The 13,603-nt window shown below is 44.3% G+C and overlaps 1 protein-coding gene across 6 annotated transcripts in view; it reads right to left on the bottom strand.

Annotated features, from left to right (window-relative positions):
- The window catches only part of APBA1 (amyloid beta precursor protein binding family A member 1), a 240,869-nt gene extending 227,538 nt beyond the window's left edge, over positions 1–13,331 (bottom strand). For 2 of the 6 annotated variants that reach the window (XM_067744209.1, XM_067744215.1), the window contains exon 1: positions 13,112–13,251. The gene's annotated coding sequence lies outside the window, so the exon portion shown is untranslated. Of the gene's footprint in view, positions 1–13,092 lie in introns of all 6 variants that reach the window. The other 4 variants (XM_067744213.1, XM_067744212.1, XM_067744210.1 and 1 more) reach the window with 4 other exon arrangements.
- Positions 13,332–13,603: the final 272 nt, after the last annotated feature.

Here is a 13,603-nt window from a genome sequence, read left to right as displayed (position 1 = left end):
GAGAGAGAATATCTACAAACGAGATTTTAACACATTTCTTTGGAAGTGACTAGACTGTAGAACCGCAGGGATACAGGCCTGGCAAAGGATGGAGGTACAGAAGGCTATGGAAACAGGCGATTCACTGTAACCAGTTGGATCCCAGCCCTCTGCTCGATGTGACACACACATATCACCAGAAGCCAGCAGCCACTTCTCAGGAAAAGGACTGGCATTTGGGGATTCCCAGGGAAGCAGCTGAATTGGCTCCCTGGCCGACCACTCCAAGGAGAAGCCACTGGTCTGGTGGTGGACAATGTTGGTGTCACATCCAAATCCCCACCCGGTCCACAGCTAGCACCTATGACTCTTCTGGGGAGGGCTGCACTAGCTTTGCTTTTTCAAACAGAGAACCAGAAATACCTGAGAATGTACGTCCCCCTCCCCACCGTACCCCCTCACGCCCAGGGCCTTTACCCAATGACTGACAGGTATGGAGTCTGTACTGCCAACCCCACTGACTCTGGTGGGGACCGTCCTGAGGCCATATCATACCAGAGCTTCCCCACCCTCGTGCCTTTGAGATCATACCCTGTTTGACTGCCTCTCCCCTCCCTTCCCAGTCTCCTCTGGGAGCATCTCTTTAATAAGGCAGTGCCTGCACACACCAGCCCTCTTTTCAGTGTCTGCTCTGGGGAGCCCAACCTAAGACCTTTACAAACCCTGCCAACTAATACAGATGCCTGGCCATCTTTGGTGTCACAGCCTTAATATGAATGGACAATCCATGATGACCAGACATTAGCTGAAAACCTCTGGCATGAAAGGGAGCCATCCAAATAAGCCATGAGATGTAAAAGAGCCCACTGTAATTCCCCAAGCGGAAGAAAGAAGGAGGAGGGGGCTGCAAGGAAGGAAAAAATTTACTCAGTACAAGAAGAAAAGGTAAGATTCACGGTGCAGATAACATAATGAACAAAACCTTAATTATCCACCTTCATAAGCACAGTCTCTACTTCATCAAGGGGAGCCTCATGCCACACAAGAAACCGCAGACAGATGGGTAATTACCACGCCCCCACCTTGCAGTTCTCAGGTAAGCCTGGCCCCCTCCCTCGCCCCCTCTGCCTCTATCCACCTAGAGTAATTTTGAAAACAGTCTTTGCACTGCCAGTAAGTGGTATGTTGTGTCTCACCGGGAGCAGCTCAGACATAATAGGGAACAAAATCCTGAGCGCCTCAGGCTCCATTCTTCCCCAAGCAGGCTTCGTTCGAATACCTCACACGACTTAAATGTAATATGCACTTCTAACACTGGATTAACATTCTGTCTTCAAGGCTAGACAGCAGCTACCAGAGCAGTAACAACTTACGCCAAGTCGAAAGCACACTTGATAATTTCTTTTACACCAGCCACGGATCTTTTCTCCAGGTTAACATGGTTTGGCAGACTAAAAAAGGTAAGTGCTTATTTGAGAGCTGACCTAACTGTATTTATCCTTAACAAATTTTAATAAGGGGCATAGATTATTAATGATGTTGGTTCCAATTTTCTAGCATATTCCTTCCCCCTCCTTAAATACACACACACGTACACGCACATATATTTAATTTCCTCATGACAGAACACAGAGTAATATCTTCATCACAGACTATTTGGAAAAATAACACACATGCATGCTGTAATTCCACCATCCAGTTTCTGTCCATCTTATTTTGAGAAGAAAATTTTAGATTTATGTATTTCCTAATACTGCCACTCCCGAGCCTATATACCTACTAAGAAATAAAACGGGAGTTGTGTTCAAGGCTTTGCTCTTAAGAGATGTGACTCCTTGATACCTGTTGAGAAAATACAGATGAAAAGATAAAGTACATTCTATCATTCTGTCTTTATGTATAGCCAAATGCAGAGTTCTGGGCCCTGAGTTAAATTTTTGGGAAAGCACAGCAAAAAGCAGGGCTGCTGGCAGCTGAGGCACAAAAGCACGTCAGCCTCCAGAGCTCCTACAGCGACAGAAAGCCCCAGGGACCAAAGCTAAACGTTTGGCCACTTCGGTTATTCTCTAATAAGCCCTTTTTATGCTGAAATGTTGGTTTTGTTTTGTCTGTTTGCTTTCCCCTTCTTTCTTCCCTGACATTCTTTTCCTTTTTTGGTTAATAGCAGGGGCGAAAGCCATGATTCTTAAAGCCCTTAAATTTAATTACAAAATGTTAACTTAATCATTCCCAAAGGTTTACTAGAAAATAGACAGAATTCCTTTTAAAGATGGAAAAATAAGATACATAGAAAAGTAGCAGATTTTCTTATCATATAAATCATGTATTCAACAAATATGTATTCAGCATATACTATGTATGTGTGTATATGTGTGCAGAGTATCTACGTGCTATTAGCCTTCCCAGTGCTACAGATGAAAAAATGTCAGTGGTGGGTGTATATTTTGGAAGGACAAGAGAGGGATGGAATAGAGTGAGCACACATTGCTGCAGTCCAAAGTGAACTGGAGTTGCTCACTAACAAGTGGTACAAAGTGCTGTGAACATGTACACCAGGAGTCAGCAAGCTAAGTTCCATGCAACATATCTGGCCCAGTGCCTGGGAGCTGGGAGTGGTTTTACATTTTTAGATGGCTGGAAAAAAATCAAGGGAGGAATCAAAATTTTATGACAAGTGAAAGTGATACGAAATTCAAATTTCAGCATCCAGAAATAAAGTTTTATTGGAGCACCGCCCTGCTCATTGCTTTACACATTGCCCACCACCGAATTTGCACCACAACGGCAGAGCTGAGAAGTTGTGACAGAGACCGCGTGTGGCCCCTCGGAACCTATTTACTATCTGGCCATATGCAGAAACAGTTTGCCAACCCCTAGCCTAGAGGAGGGAGATGTCACTTTTGCCCAAGGTCATTATGAGGGAAGTGACACATCTACCTTACTTTCCTATAGCCCTTGATAGCCCATGTGACCCTCCCAGTGGCCCTTTGGGGGACGAGAAGGGAAGGGCAGCTTTCATCATTCCCCACTTTTACCGCTGGGGAAGCTGAGGCTCAGCCCAATCTAGAGACTTGTTCAATGTTGGTAGCTAATCAGTGGCAGTACCACATTACATCTGTCTTGAGCCTTTCTACCCCAGGGTGCAGAGATTGGAGAGATGCTGGTGCAACAGCTATGCATACACAGACATCCCAGATGGGACAAGGGCACCATAAACAAGGGAGTCCAGCTGGGCAGCTGGTGTGGAGGGCTTCCGCTGGGCCCTAGGACAAAGCAGACAGGAGCTGTTAGGGCCTGATCCCATCCCTGGACCCGAGGTGAGTCTCTCTGGCCCTGCCCTTTAGTCACTGAGAGAACCTCTGAGAGACCCAAGTTGTATCGGTAACATAAGTCCTCTCCTGATACAGTTATGAAGAGTAAGCGAGGTCAGTATGAGAAGCAAATGAGTTAACTGTGTATGTTGTATAGTGCTTAGCACAACACCTGGCACTTCATAGCTATGATGTTAACCTGCTTTCATTCACTGGACGGGGAGCCTACTGGGCTTTGAAAACAGGAATTGACATGTCCTTCCACTAGACAACAGGAGAGCCATAAAGAGTGCAATCACACCTGAACATCAGACTACGTTAGACTGTCATACCACCCAACACTATGGAAACATTCCACCTGTGGAACAAATTCTAGCTCCTTTAGGAAAAAAAACCCTCCTAGGTATTAGCTCAGGAAAAAAAGACTCTTGTACTTTCAAGCTATTTGGAAGAGAAGTGGGTGTAAAAACTAGTTTTACGTCTAGGAAGAAATGTTAGGTTGAAATTGAGAATTAAGTAATTGAACCGAACATCTAGAACTCCTAGGGTTTGGGGGCAGTGGTCTGAGAAAGAGACAGGAAGGGAGAAGGGCAGGAAAGAACCATGAGGAGAGATTGACCAGACCCATGAGTGATGATCAGTCCAGCAATGCAGTTGGGACCCAGGGCCCGAGCATGGTTCATACAGCCCAGGAAAGCCGCTAGATTTAAGAACCAATCCATTCATCTTGTTCCACTTTCCACACTAATATTTCTTCTTTGGGAAATAAAACATCTACTCAAAAATAAATTTCCCTTTAGTATTACTGTAACCTCCTACACTCATACTACCAAATATCCAAATATGCTAATAATTTGAAACAAATTTTAAAAACTCTCTGATGTGAAATTATTTCATAGTATAAGGAAATAAGCACTCTTCTGATGGATGTAATACAACAGAACACTGTTTCTTAAACCGCTTGTCAGGACCCATTAGAGCTGAAATCAGTTTACTGGGTTGACAACCATATAGAATAGAAGAGAAAATATCCAAGTGCATTACACATAATAAAGGACAAGTATTGTTAGGTGAATCTTTTGTTTCAGCTATATGTTTGTGTATGTGTGTGTTTACACACACTCATCTATGTTGCTAGGCTATGATGTAAATGGTATTCTCACTAGAGATCATGGTCAAACAAGTTTAAAGGCACGGAAATAGAGTGTGATCCATGTAGGTAAATCCAGTATAAAAATCCTAATTCATTGAATAGCCACATGAGAGGGTAATTATTATTCCTGATAAGTGGAATTTCTTTAAATGATAAGCTGTCCCTTTGCATTTAAGATATGCTACAATTTACAGGATAAAGGATTTATGCACACCTTGTCACGTATACCTCTTCTCTAAAATAAAGTGTATCTGTCAGTTAATACAGAATTGATCTTGAGATACAAAATTTATCAAAAGTCAGCAAGATAAATGGTTACATTGTTCAGAATTATGGCTGATCACCTGTTTCATGAAACAAAATCACTGAAGTATTTTTCACACTAATTAATCCACCATGGAGCAGAAGAGGAGGCTGGAGAGCAAAGAGTGGGCAGGGATGGCTTTTACCACCACTATACTTGAACAACCCCCATGATTACTTGGTGTATACAAAATAAGATGAGATTCCTAGTCCCCCCAAAATTAGATTTCAGAAAAGAGAAAGTCACCTTGTATTTAACTCCATATGAAGTCTCCCATCCTAAGAGGCATTCCCTCAATCACTCTCTTCTGAATGCCAAAAAGCAAAAAGCCTATTATCTCCAAGATAACAGGAACTGAAATCAAGCAATTCATTAATCCTGGAGGTGATGGTAACTGATTTTAAAGGGAGAAACCATGTCAAAAACATTTACCTGGTAAGACTGAAGATTTTATAAAAAGGAGATGTATGTTTCAGAGGTTACTTGAGAACTATTTGGAGAAGATAGCCAGAAACAACTGCAATCAATACTAGATAGGGATGCTTACGGAGGTCATAGGATTGAAATAGAATAGATGACTGAATGAATGAAGGGGGCCAAGATTTTAACACCAATTTAAGAATATACTCCTTCACAACTGCCTGTATTGGATGTCCTACGAGCCATGCAGAAGTGCTGGGTTGTGGAGAGTAGGAATATACGCGTATAGAAAGAAAGGAAAAAAACAATTGTTCTTACACAATGTGAATGGGCACACGGGGCTTAGAATTAAGTGTACAGGGGCAACATAATACGGAAATTCAAGAAGTACTACATTTCAAATGAGTTAGATAGAAATGAATATGCCGAAAGTGGCCTAATGATGAAAAAAACTCTGAAGTCAAAGCATTTGAAGAAATGATTTTGTGAAGTGCAAAAGTGGAAGAATGTCATGTTTTTATTTTATTTTATTTATTTATTTTTGGCTGCGTTGGGTCTTCGTTGCTGTGCACAGGCTTTCTCTAGTTGTGATGAGCGGGGGCTACTCTTCGTTGCGGTGCATGGGCTTTTCATTGTAGTGGTTTTTCTTCTTGTGGAGCATGGGCTCTAGGAGTGCGGGCTTCAGTAGTTGTGGCATGTGGGCTCAGTAGTTGTGGCTCTGAGGCTCTAGAGAGAAGGCTCAGTAGTCGTGGCACATGGGCTTAGTTGCTCCACGGCATGTGGGATCTTCCTGGACCTGGGCTTGAACCCGTGTCCCCTGCATTGGCAGGCAGATTCTTAACCACTGTGCCATCAGGGAAGCCCCAAAGAATGTCATATTTTTAAATTACTAATTTTATATAATGTGAGTTAAAATACATGCAAGTAGATTAATAAATATAAGTAGATATTTCATCCTTTATTTACATCCCTAACACGTGCTTATTCAAGTTGATGTAAAGCCATTTAAAAAACCACCTCGTTGGAAAATTGGGGACCACCTCATAATCAAGGGTACCTTATACATGGGCATATGTGGTAATCTCCATCCCAGATAATTGAGGATTGTCAATAGTTGGCTTGTGAGTGAACCTGAAGAGCAGGAAGCTGTTACAATACATTAAAATCCCTAAAATAAAGTACCAGTAACTGCTATCAAACAAATTCTTATCTGTTAAATATTCCCTATGATATCCCTGTGCCATGTGCAACAGAGGCTGTTGCTGTGCTGTCCCCTCAGCCCACCTGGGAGTTCACCTGTAGCTCTGATGGACAGTTCCCCTGCACACTGACAGCTTCCCGCCTCTAGCCCACTTTTACTCTCTGCTTAGCTACCCAACGGCTTTCTCTGGTGCCTCCAAAGGTTGCTCAGGCTAATACTGGCAGCACTAAAGTGCTGGGAACTTAATGCCCCCAGTATTAAATTGTGGATAAAATCCCAGTTTCCCCACTGCTTGGTGGACAATCATAAAGAACAGAGCCTCCATTGCCCACAATGTTAATCTGCTCACTAATCTGCCCCTTTTCTTACTGGTTTTCCTTCCTTCCCTGTCTCATTTTCTCCATTCTTTCACGTGTGCTTCTTGGGATCACCTCCCAAAGAGACTACTTGTACCCAAGTCCTCGTCTCAGGCCCTGCATGCATAAACTACTTAGCATCATGTGGTGATTTTGTGTCCTCTTTGAAAAACAGGTGTCTGCAGGAATCAAGGTAAAAGAGCTTTACCCTCATTCTTTACAACTGAATAGATCTTTGGAAATATCTCATCCATTCCTTTCAATAAATATTTGATGATCTCTTACTAATGCAAAGAGTTTTTCTATGAGTTGCAGGGTATGCCCAGATGAACAAAATATAGTTCTAGTTTCAAAGACCTTAGACTTGAGAATGAGACATGAAAGATGGAAGAAGGAACCCTATCACTGAAGAAGATTCAGGCCACAGAAAAGTGATGTGCAGTTCCAAGAGAAGGACTACTTCCAGCTGTCTAGTATTTCATCACTACTCAGACACAGCCACTCTTCAAATTTTCTAACTCAAACGTGTGATTGAGGACATCTATCTTTTTATAAACTCAGCACTGACTCACCCACAGGTCAGCCCAAACATGGTACGTGTGATACAGCCTTACAGGCAACTGATTCAATACCTGAAGGCAAGGCATCACATTGCAGGGTCCCTAAGTGACCGCTCCAGGTATCATGTGTGTGTGACACTACATGGCCAGGCGAAGCGAGGAAACCAACCAGTGAGGCTTCCTTGATCATGCCAAGCATGTTCCCATCTCAGGCCCTTTGCTCTTGACATTCTCTGCCTGGAAGGCCCTGCCCTCAAATACCTGCATGGCTCACTCTTTCAGCTCTTTAAGCTCTCTCTGCTCAAGGCCTTTCCTGATCACTCCATATAAAATAACAGCAACCCCTACATCACCACACTCTATTCATTCCTTGCTTTCTTCTTCATAGCATGCACTGCCACCTGACATATTATATATGTGCTTATTTATGTTTTAATCTCCTTCCTCTAAAAGTTCGGCGATGGTAGGGACTTTCTCCCCCCTGCTGTATCCCTTGCACCAAGAATAGTGAATGGAAGAGAGAAGGTGCTCAGTGAACATTTGTTGAAGGAATGAATAAATGATTTCATCATTAGAACCTCAAAATCATCACTCACCACAGTCGAATTTCTATATACTTGTCTGGAATCATGACATGACCCTATAACTCAAGGGTCTAAAGGGTACAAAATTATTTTGTGAAAAAAACTTTTGTAAAGCTTCAATGTGTATAGCAGGTATGAATAAATAAGAGTTTTAATTTTGTCATAAACTTGAACAGGCCATGGAATGCAACTCATTCAATGTCCACAGTGTAAATAGGATAGAAATCCTGAAATTTTAGATCTTAGATACTGTACCTACTTTACTAAAAAAAATAATTTATTCATGCAAAAAATACTTATTGTGTGCTTATGATGGGCATGGTGTTGAGTGAAGTGCTATACTTGATTTTTCTTTTGCAACATTCTGCCATTACAGATAGGGAAAGTTCATCTTTTTAAAAACACTTACATTTTCCCCCATTATTTATTGAAGTCGGCAATCCCTGAGAGAAAATAGTCACAGGAAATACTTCAGGTGGAGTCTTTTATTCAGCTAATTTTAAAGGCAAACATTTTTCTCTTTTCATTGAGTTTAAGGGAAGGAGGAACCACTGTATTTAACAACATTTAATGTTATTAATTTTAATAACAAAAATTACATAAATGGTTGTCAAACTAATTACATAGGGCTAACTGGTTCCACCACAAATTCATGCTCTCCAAACACATGAGGCCCTCATAGTTGCGTGATAATCTTTTATTCACCCCTGAATGAGTCACCACTACATTTCCACAGCACTTAGTCCAAGTCTTTATTATTCTACTCATGACCTCAACCTGCCCTCCTCTCTCTGACTTGACTTAGAAGACTATAGCCAAATTCCTTTCTTTCTACCACAAAGTTCCCATGCTTCTGTCTCAAAAGAGTCCCTCCTTTGAAGAGTCCCATCTTTTTAAAGATTCCGTCCCATCGGCTTCGCCTCTCCCTTACATTTCTGATCTCTTTTCCCTTCAATGGTTTCTTCTCCTCCGCTTATAAAGTAGGCTCAGGTCTTCTTATACTAAAAACTTACTTTCTCTATACTACACCCTACCTTTGATGTAGTAAACTCTCTCTCCTTCTCCTTCACCCCACTTATTAAAAAGGAAGTCTGTCCTCACTTCTTCCATGTGCATCACCCTCTCCTCTTTAACCCCTCACAGCCTGGCTACACTTCTACCTGCCTCAAGATAATCAAGGAATGCCAGGAGTCAAATCCAATGGCTCTTCCTTCACTGCACCTTCATCCCCCTGTGCCGTGCTATAGGAACGACGATGCTCCCCTCACCTTTCCCAGCCTCCATGACACCACACTACTGCCACCACATTCCTGCAACTGCCCCTTGTTTAACATTGTTCATATCTGCTTTTTTCTCTCTTCCTCTCCAACCCACAGACATCCCCCAAGGATCGCACCCTTAGCCTCTGCCTCTTCTTGCTCCATTTTCTTTATTGGCCATTCCTGAGACATTAAAATTGCTCCTAAGTAGATGATTTACAAACCTCTCTTTGTAGCTCTAACCTCTCTCCAAGACCTACCCCTGTATTGTAGTCCCTTCATCTGGACAAACCTGTCAGGCCCAAAATGGAACTTCCTTTTTCCCCTCTTCCTCATCCTTCTCTGAAGCTCCTTCTTGACAATGACCCAAGCATTCTCTCAGCTGAGCCTGACAATGACCTCTGACTTCCCTGCTCAGTGTTCAGGTTACTCTTGCGCCTTGTCTCTTGAGTCTGCCCTCTCCCCTTCACTCCCACTGTCTCATTTCCTCTTGCCCCTAATTTGACAATAGAGTCTATCTGGTCTAGCTACTGCCATTCTTTCCTCATTTCATACATCCAACACAATGCTTCAAGATTAGCACCCTGAAGCACAGTTCTGGTCCTGTCAACCTCCTCCTCAGAAACCTTCCAAGGCTCCCTGGCAGTTACTGAATACAATCCACATAAAAGTTGCCCCACAGCCTTGAGTGACCCTCTCTTTCTTACCTTACCTCTCACTTCATCTCTGGGCATCTCCTACGCTCCAGCCAAAGCACATCATTCTTTTTTTTCCCCCATTTTTACTGAGAAAGAATTTTTAAGCACACCATTCTGTTCCCTGAATGGGCACACAATTTCCACCTTTGCTACGCTGTTCCTCCCCCAGTATACCCTTCCTTCCCCGGCAGCCCAAACTCCACCTATGTAAATCAGAGCTCAAAGGCTCCCTTTTCCAAGAAATCTTTCTTGATTCTTCCTTCTGAAGTCATTGCTGTATCCTGTGAACTCCTACAGCTCTACAGGCATATAGCTTTCTCAGCACTTAACCATTTTCCACCATTCTTGTAGTTCGTTACATGCATGCCCTGTCTCTCCTTCCTGGCCATGAACTTCCTCTGGGCAGGATCTAAGTCTCCTTATTCTTCAAATCTCCAGCCCCCGTAACATTTCCCAAACTCTATCCAAAGGTATACACTACCTGAGATGTAGTAGGCAACTAACAAACGTTTGTAAATTAATCATTGTGACCCAAAGGGTTAACTTTGGATTTTAGTGCTTGAAATTCTCTCAACTGTAACAATTACTTTTTCCTTGCAGGATGTAAGTCCCACCTCCCGCACGGTACCCATAGTTTATTCCTTTTGGCCCCAAAGGTCAATTTTCAGACATCTTTTATTCCCAAGTCTTCCGAAAAACAAACTTCTTTAAAAGACCCAATAGTGGAAAAGAAAAGAATTAATGCTCCTTTAAGTGAAGAAGATGCATCCATGCAAAACAAATTACTTGCTGCAGGCTACAGCAAAAGGTACAACTGTTTACCAGACTGAATTACAGGATTCAAGCTGTATCATTAACCTTAATAGTCCAATCTTTAGAAAGCTGGGCATTGCATTTTAAAAATCATCACAGTTACGTTAGAAAGGAAATCACTAATTCCTGAGTCATCAATTGTGCTGTTGTATAATTATTCTTTTTCTAAACAGTTGATTTACCTTGATAATTGCTAACATTCTTAAACTTCCTTGTAAGACATTGATATCTCCGTATTTCACTTGCAAATATAAAGACAACTTTTTAAAAAAAAAAAGCTAAAACCTCTTAGAATGCCTTTTACATTCCAAAGTACTTTTCTCAGAAAGAAACTGGCAGAACTAATAAGAGAGTAAAGAACTAAGATTCCAAATTCATTTTTATAAATCTATCCTTACACCTTGGATGCGATCCAACAACCTCATATTAAAATTTTAGAAAGCTTGACTTGAAGGACATGAGGAAATTTACTTTAATGCTCACAGCTCCAAGAAAACCTGGTCTACGGATCAACATTAATTAAGAGAAGAAAAAAAAACATATGTGGACAGCCCTGGTTCTATTATTTTCAATGCAACCTCTGCGAAACAAAACAAAACAAAAATTTTTTAAAAGAGAAAGAAACGTCTGATGCCAACGTGTCGTACACTTACTTGTGTAGCTATGACTGCTACAGGCTCTTCAAGAGGACCGAGGCAGCCAGTTTGGATTCTGACAGCAATGCAGTAGAATCTAAGGTGTTACAATTAAAATAGGTTCTAAGCAGGTTAATCTAGTCCCACAACATTTTAATAAAGACGTATCAAGATGTTAAGTGTAAAGGTGCATTCATTCCTATAAATACCGCAGGAGAAATACAGGAGCTGGGGAGTCAAACTGCAGTGGGCTCACATATGAATATGCTATCTCCCTTCCTGTCTCTCTCTGCCCAACCCCACACAAGCCTATCTTTATCACACAGAAACAATTAAACAGCTATAGACTTTGGATTCAATTCTGTGTCCTGGCTCCCACTGGGTGACTTACTGCCAGCTTGACATTTTCCAAATTCCCTACTAGCAGGCTACATTGGCTTGGAAAGCAGACACACTGACCTGGGACCCCATCACCATGGGTCTTTGGGGATTTCAGTTCCCGAATAATACATGGTACCACCTAGTCATTGTGAAGGCTGGAAGAGTGGATGTCACCAGCAGTAGAAATAAAGTATCCCCTTTCCTAAGGAAAACGCCCTGCCTGTGTGACGCTGACCAAGGCTGGAGGTGGGGGGATACCAAACATTTCTCAGTATGATCTTTTTCTTCTTTTTAAATACTACCCCCCATCTCTTATACACACCTCCAGAGTTCATTCTACAAGAACCCACAAAAAAGACCATATTCTTCAGCCATAAGATTTCCAGCGTTTAAATGTGGAAGAAGGTCTAGTTGACATTCAAAGTTGTGGGGACAGAGAGAAGGTTGTGACCATTAAAGACCCTTTCCTTCAGGTCAGACAAGAGATAAACAATAGAAACTGCAGAGTCAGGGCATCTAAGACCCTTACAGAACAGGGGCTGAGGAGAGGAGAAGTGTCACAGGATGGAAGCTCCCTTCAAAACCTGGATGCCAGCAAGCCCAGAAAGGGTAACCATTATCCTGTTTCCCTTCCATGTGCCCAAAGCCATATGCACACTTCCACATCCCCATGTCAAGAGACATGTGAAAAAGGGGGGAAGTGAGGGGAAGCAAAGGGAAGTGAGAATCCCTACACCCGGGCATCCACGCGGCAGGAGCAGAACCGAGACTGTGCTCAGAGTTGCAGGGTCGAAATAACGAACACTGTCCTACAGTCAACGGGTGGCAGCAAGTCAGGGCACCCGCAGATCTCCGGGTTTGGAGAGCAGTATGCAATCACGCGAGTATACACACGTACACAGATTCACACACATGGGATTTTACAAATCCGCACCACCCCAATGCCTCCCTCCACACTCAGACACCAAGTGCATCCTGCACACTTCATCGTTGCCATCACCACACTCTTTCTCCCGGAGAAGTCAGCCGAGAGCTGAGGGATCCTAGCGGGGATTCCTGGAAATGTCATCTCCCAACACCTTCCCCCAACACCGTACGCCACCCCCATCCCTTCGGCTCTACCTTTTACACACACACACACACACACACACACACACACACACACAGACACAGACACACACACACACACACTCCTGCCATGACTGTCATCAGGCCCGCCGCTGCCCCCAAAGCACCGAATCTCAGCGCGCACCGGACACCACCTACCCTCAGCGCCCCCTTCCCCCGCCCCGTTAGCTCGATGGCTCAAGTCATTGCCCCCTGGATGTCGCCGGCTGTCCCCTCTCATTCGCACTATTGTTCCTTGCAGGCGCCCTTCGGCGAGGACCGGGTCTCTATCGGGGGCAGCATCAGCACCGGGGACCCCGCATTTACCCACCAGTCCCTGGCGGTGGTACCTTGCCTGACAGCTGGGTCCGCGGGCCCGCGGAAGCAGGCGACGCTAACGACAGCGTTGGTGCCGAGGCTGGGAATAAAGCTCCACTCCAGCCGCTCCTACCTCCAGCGCCACCATCTTCTCCCGCCGCCGCCGCCGCCGCCGCCGCGACCGCAGCCGCCCTCGCCCAGCTACAGCTGGGGCTCCGCAGCCGGCGCTCGGGCCCCTCCGGTCCCGCGGCCCCACCCCCTTCTCCCCACCCCTGGTGACGCGCGCCTGGGCTGAGCCGGCGGGCTGGCGAGGGAGGGCGCCGAGGGGAGCGCGCGCGCACGCCGCGTGCTAGGAGCGCCCTCGCCTCCCACGCCCACCTGCGCGCACGCGCGATGCGCGAGCCCGAAGCCGCGGGGCGGAGTCTTCCGTGCACCGCCCCTGAAGCTCCACTGTCCCGGCGCGGGTGGGCGTGAGGGGCCCTACTGCCTTTCCCAGCTCGTTTTGCCCCAGCTCGGGTGGGCGC

The sequence above is a fragment of the Pseudorca crassidens genome, chromosome 7, assembly GCF_039906515.1.
Source record: "Pseudorca crassidens isolate mPseCra1 chromosome 7, mPseCra1.hap1, whole genome shotgun sequence".
Taxonomy (NCBI): Eukaryota; Metazoa; Chordata; class Mammalia; order Artiodactyla; family Delphinidae; genus Pseudorca; species Pseudorca crassidens.
Note: the sequence above shows the minus strand (reverse complement) of the source record. Positions and strands in the feature narration are given on the sequence as shown.